At 33.1% G+C, this 6,491-nt stretch overlaps 1 pseudogene across 1 annotated transcript; it reads left to right on the forward strand.

Moving 5' to 3' along the window:
* Window positions 1–3,826: 3,826 nt before the first annotated feature.
* Window positions 3,827–4,719, forward strand: LOC306666917 (small ribosomal subunit protein uS5-like; annotated as a pseudogene). Its single transcript has one exon. The product of its transcript is annotated as a small ribosomal subunit protein uS5-like (transcript).
* The last annotated feature ends 1,772 nt before the right edge of the window (window positions 4,720–6,491 follow it).

The raw sequence follows: 6,491 nt of genomic DNA on the forward strand, positions 1-6,491 counted from the left end.
TTTCTAGTCTCTGCAAATGTTGATTCACCCTATAGGAATTCGTTCAATTCTTCAAATATATTCCAACACCAGTACATATTATCATGTTACATTAAAGCATTTGCTAGATTTATTTGTGAAGTTAAGATTTCCATTTCCATAAATTCCAAAATGTTTGCACCGTGTGTGTGTGTATGCACATATGTGTATTTATGAGAGACTGTCAGAGTAAGAGAATGACAATTGGAAATTTCTCAATGACTGATTTTAAAATTTTATAGTATATTTAATTCATTTATATGCATATGATGAACTCAATAACAATTAAAATAAGTAGCAGGCACTTTTCTAAAATCGAACAAAATGCTAGTACTATTTCCATAAGAAGACAAAGAAAATGAGATGTAAAATATTTAAGGAGTAAAATTTTAAAATTTTACAAATCTTTTTTTACTATTGCTGTTTTGTCAGTGCTTCTGTAAGACTGGGTAAAACATCAATGAGTGAAAACTGAAAAAAATTAGAATTCTTTAGGATTCAGAGTTCTTTATACAGAAGTGAGTAACAAGTTCTCAGTCAGTGACCAAATAATGAATCATTTGAGTTCCTTTCTATGATTGCTAAACATAGCTGATGTCTCAACTGGAGTTGGAATAATTTAGTTTACAAAAAGTTAATTGAGTAGATAACTTTTTTCATATGACATAACTAATACATAACATTTTGGTATACAAATACTAAGACCCTTCTCTCCATTAAAATCTTCCCAATTTCTAAGATGAATTTAATTTATCTCCACTTTATGAATTCACAATCCTTCTCAAAACCGTTTATATATCAAATTATTATAATTATTTACAAGCCTGAAAACTGTACCAGTAAAATGAGACTCTTGTGATAGAGACCTCATTTTGTGTTTATTTATATCTCATGAATTTGGAAAACCAATATACTACATTTTCACATTTCATGGAAGCATTTTGGGTAAAAGAAATTAGTGAATATGGTATTGTGAACCCCCATATATATGAGTAAAGTTCAATAATCACCAGATCTGTGAAACACACATAAAAATTTAGTATGTATCTCTAAAAAGATGAGGTCCGTTTTATAACATTAGCAGAATGCCACTTTCACTTCTAAAACATACATTTAGAAATTTTAATAAACCTATATATCAAAATATAATTCTAATTTGTTCTCAATTATTTTATATACATATAGAGTCATATATACATATTCATTTCTTGGATGGTTTGAACCAATACCCAATAAATTTCCACATAAACATGTTACATTTGACTGATAAGTATTTTAAGCCTTCTTATGTCTGTAACTCCCACAATACTTTATTTTCTTTGCTATGATTAATAAGCTCTAAAATATTTATCCTGTGGGATTTTCTACATTTTGGATTTATTTTATTGCATATTTGTTATGATATTTAACATATTAATTTCTCTGTTTTATACTTCCTACAAATTTTTAATTACTATTATGAAATAAAATGATAAGTAGGTTATGAGTACCTCCCTGCAATTTCAAGATCAAATAATCTAAATCTATGGTTATCAAGAGGTGGAGAAAGAATATCATGAGAGGGCAAGAAATAGAAGCATAATTTCTTTAATAGCAACTTGTATTACCATTTGACCATTGAAAGCATGTAAAAGTCTTACAAAATTTTAAACAAAATTGCATCAAAATGTGAAGGAAGAAATCTCTAAAATTCAAAAACAAAATTAAACAAATACCTGAGTAATGAACTTGGAAAGTAACTCTTGAAAGTCATTTCAAAACATAGTAATATTAGTTACATAGTGCAATATATTCTAAAAATGGAGGACATCCAAAATTATTTTAAACTAATTTTTGATAAATTAACTTATAATAATTATGCTGGTATAGTTAAATATATATATACTGTATGTATATATGAGAAAGTAGTGTACTTACACCGTTCATATGACCTTTTAAGAACTTACTAAATTTTCCATAAGTTTTGTTAACCTAGTGTTAAATGAAGCCAATTTTTTTTGACAAAAAAAAATTGGTACTGGTGATTGAACTCAGATCCTCACACTTGCTAGGCAAGCACTGTACCACTGAGCTATATCCCCAGGCCAAATACAGGCACTATAGAAAAGTAAATAATGATCTTTCATTTAAATAAATTATATATAGTACAATATATAATATGTATATAAATGATATATTATTATTAGTAAGGAAATTTATATATAAGCATATATATAAATTATATGTAAAATTAGTAAAGGATATTAGGGAAGAAATTATATATTTTTCTTTACTGAGAAAAAAAGGAAAATGTTTTACTTATAGAATAGTACAATGCTGATTGATCTTAGAAATGTATTGCACTAACTTTAGAGTACCAAAACCAACATAGTCTTTGATTTTTATCAAATAAATAAAAAGAAATAATATTGAGATTCTTGGAAAAGAAGTGAAATTGAAAGTCAAAGAGATACATTTCAAATAAGAGATTTATATAGTCTTCTCATCTATTAAGAGAACAAAATCATATCTTCATGATCTGCTGAAAGATCACATACAGTGCAAAGAGGTAGTTGTGGAACATCTCTGTTCTATATCCTACTTATGTATCCTCTTTCTATCTTCCTGTACAGGAAGACTTAAGTCTCATTATATGGCAAATATATAACAAAGAATTAAATACTCAAAAACTCATAATTTCTTATGAGTTTACTACATTTTCATACATTTATGATCATGAGGCAAATTATACCTCATGCGCCTGTATAGTGAAAAGATTATATGTACTAGCATGCAATCACCCATCTTTTCTGAAGTAAGAAAATATTCCCTCCATGGCCTGAAGTCAGCCATGAAGAGTACTTATTTCGTAGACTTCAGCAAATGCTACACTTAGAGCCTTTTATTTTCCCAAAGAGTACATTGCTAATCATTTATCAAGGTAGGGCACTGTTGTGTTCATGTGCAGACATTCCGAAGGATAAACAAAGTAACTAAATGAACTTGTGTGTTATTCAGTTTTTCATGACTATGACAAAAAACCCACAAATAAACAAACAAACAAAATAGGAACACATAGATGAGGAACAGTTTTAATTTTGGGTTCTTCTTTTCAGGATCAGTCCATGGCTACCAGATATTGCTCTGAGACTCGGTTAAGGCAGAATATCATTAGAAAGGGCATGGTAGAGAGAAGCTACTATACTCGTGGCAGTCAGGAAGCAGAGAGAGCACAAAGAGCTAGCGAAAAAATGTGAATCCCTGAGGAACATCCACAGTTATTGCTTCTAGCTGTGCCCCACCTGCCTACAGTCAACAACCAGTAATATTCAAATTATTAATCCCCTGAATTGATTAATTCACTGATGAGGTTCTCATAATCTAAAAAATTCAACTCCTGAATTGACAAAGGAGTTTTTGGGGGATATCTCATATGCAAACCATAACAGCTAGTGTAATTTGGAACCAATATTTGCCAATCTAACCAAAGATATGTAAATACAAAATCAAAATCAAAATATTATAATCATAAAGTGTAATTGGAAAAATCCTTATGCACCTATGATGTGCTGTTGATCTCTCTTTTAAAAATGCATATTCATCTATATGTATTCCTTGAAATTTCTAGGAACAATAATTAAATAGTTGTGAGAAACTGTAGAGAATAGAATGTGCTCTGTAAAACCACATAATTAATAAAAATTTAGTCTCCTAAGACAACTAGCTGATTCCAGGTTTGGAGTAAAATTTTGTGCAACATATTATATTATAAGATAACATGGGAACTATGTGAAAACTAACAGGCGCTTCTTCTCTGGGAAAACACCAAATGGTGGATGACCTGGTGCCGCTGGAGGGCCCGGACTCTGGAATGGGTGGTGGCTGTGGCTTCCACAGGAGACATCAAAGCGGTCTCCGAGGCAGCGGTCTCCAAGGCCGTGGCCAGGGCTATGCTGGGGTTGGGTCAGGCCGCAGCACTCCCGGAGTCAAGGCTGAAGACAAGGAGTGGATCCTGGTCACCAAGCTGGGCTGCCTGGTCAAGGACATGAAGATCAAGTCCTTGGAGGAGATCTACCTTTTCTCTTTGCCTATCAAGGAGTCTGAGATCATCAACTTTTTCCTGGGGGGTCACTCAAGGATAAGGTTTTTGAAGATCATGCCTGCATAGAAGCAGACTCATGCTGGCCCACGGACCAGGTTCAAGGCATTTGTAGCTATCAGGGACTACAATGGTCATGTTGGACTGGGAGTAAAGTGCTCCAAGAAGGTAGCCACTGCTATCCGAGGGCCATCATCCTGGCCAAGCTCTCCATTGTTCCTGTGCGGAGAGGCTACTGTGGAAACAAGATTGGCAAACCCCACTGTCCCTTGCAAGGTGACTGGATATAGTGGTTCTGTGCTGGTGTGGCTCATCCCTGCCCCCACAGGTACTGGCATTATCTCAGCCCCTGTGCCCAAGAAGCTGCTGCTGACGGCTGGTATTGATGACTGCTATACTTCTGCCAGGGGCTGCACTGCCACCTTGGGCAATTTTGCTAAGGTCACCTTTGATGCCATCTCCAAGACATACATTTGACTCCTGATCTTTGGAAAGAAACTGTGTTCACCAAGTTTCCTTATCAGGAATTTACTGACCATCTTGTGAAAACCCACACAAGAGTCTCTGTACAGAGGACCCAGGCTCCAGCTGTGGCTACAATATAGAGTTTTTATACAAAAAAAGGGAATGAAACCTGTTAAAAAAAAAAAAAAAAAAAAAACAACTAACAGGCTTATATTAAACTAGAGAACAATCATTTTCATAGACTCCTTTGGTCAAAGATGAGAAAATATGAACATCAAAATAACTGCAATGGGTTAAAATGTTATCAAATATTTATCAAATATGATAATATCCTTGGATTCATACATATAATAAAAACTCCATTTTTACATGCCTTTGGAACCAGTTATGATTATTGATGTATTTATTTTTTCTGGAGAGAGATACACTTTTTATGTCCCCTTTACTCCTTCATGCATACATGTGTAGTTGAACATATGCCCCCTTATCCCCTTCTGTCTTTGAATAAGAGATCAAACAATGTTTTACTTCTAAATTGTATTGAATTCTATGATTTTATTTTTGCATTTTATTTCTTGGACATTGACACATTAACAAATTTTATCTTAATATCATCCTATGTAAATATTAGGATGCACAAACATACTAATACTTTGATAAATAATTTTTGCTTAATAATTTCAGTTCAAACTAGGAAAAACTCTATTTGGAAATTGGATCAAATTCCTACATGTGTCAGAAAATAGTTGGCTGGTAGAATTAACTTGCTGCCTACTTGAGGCAGTTCTTTTCTTGACTGTAAAAAGATGGGAGGGATAAACTTCATGGATGAAAAGAACTAATGACAACATTATCCGTCAATAGAAGATAACCCCAAGCACCAGTGGCATGGTAAATTATTAAATAAAAAAATATAGCACCTGCCATAGCAAAGCTAATGGAGCAGATCTTTAAAAAGTAGAAGCAGCCTTAGGTGGTGGTATTTATTCAGTCTGTACCCAGAGTTTTCAGTTTTTCTTTTCAGAATACATTGATTAACTAGAAATGCCCTGATTGAAGGAAGGGAGCCTTTAACATTGATAATGAATAGTCCTCAAGTTGCTGCTCTAATGTTCTAAGTCCTCGGTTTATCTTTGTTTCTAGTGGTGTGACTCTAAATCAAGATTAAAAAGCAACTCAACATGAAGTAAAATAAAAAGGAGGTCATTTAATCACCCTGTTAGCTTCAAATGATTATTGATTCTTGGAGGTGATGTCTAATTCTGCCAGAAAATCGATTTCAGTAATGATTACTACCTCAATTTTATCTATGATCCTGGAGGTTATTAAAAGTGGAGGTCTCAAGAGAATTGTACAAGTTTAAGCCAATAATATAATATTTCACTTTTTTTTATGAGAACATAGTTTCAAGCTCTGCCCTATAACCTATAACAGAATCAAGGTTTTCATTTAGGAATATTTGCTTCACAAGCCTAATTATTATATGCAGTCCTTTGGGAAACAGTAACACATTGAAATGATGAATAAATAGCAAATAGAGTGTATTGAACTTCTTATTGTTTCTCCTTGCCACAGACACCCAGCAGTCAAATATCATACCTAGAAATATGACAATACTATATTGCCTTTTATTTACTCAAATTACTTCCTAGTCATAACTTAAATGCTGTTAGAATCCCTGTTTTGTGAATATAGGGAGCAGGAATTACCAAATATACTTGGAATACATAAACGCAAACAATATAAATGTCTCTAATGCACATAACTAGAGCAAGGATAACCCCTCATATAGGACTTGTTAAGGGTGATGTGCAACCAAATCAGAGCTTTGCTTCTTTGGGCATGTTTATATTTGTAGTTGTTTAGAGAAAGCAGTCAGAAGAAAAGAGGGAACATCTATAGAGCATAATCTAAAAAAAATGATGTTTCA

Source organism: Sciurus vulgaris (assembly GCF_902686455.1).
Source record: "Sciurus vulgaris genome assembly, chromosome: 7".
In the NCBI taxonomy this organism is placed as follows: Eukaryota; Metazoa; Chordata; class Mammalia; order Rodentia; family Sciuridae; genus Sciurus; species Sciurus vulgaris.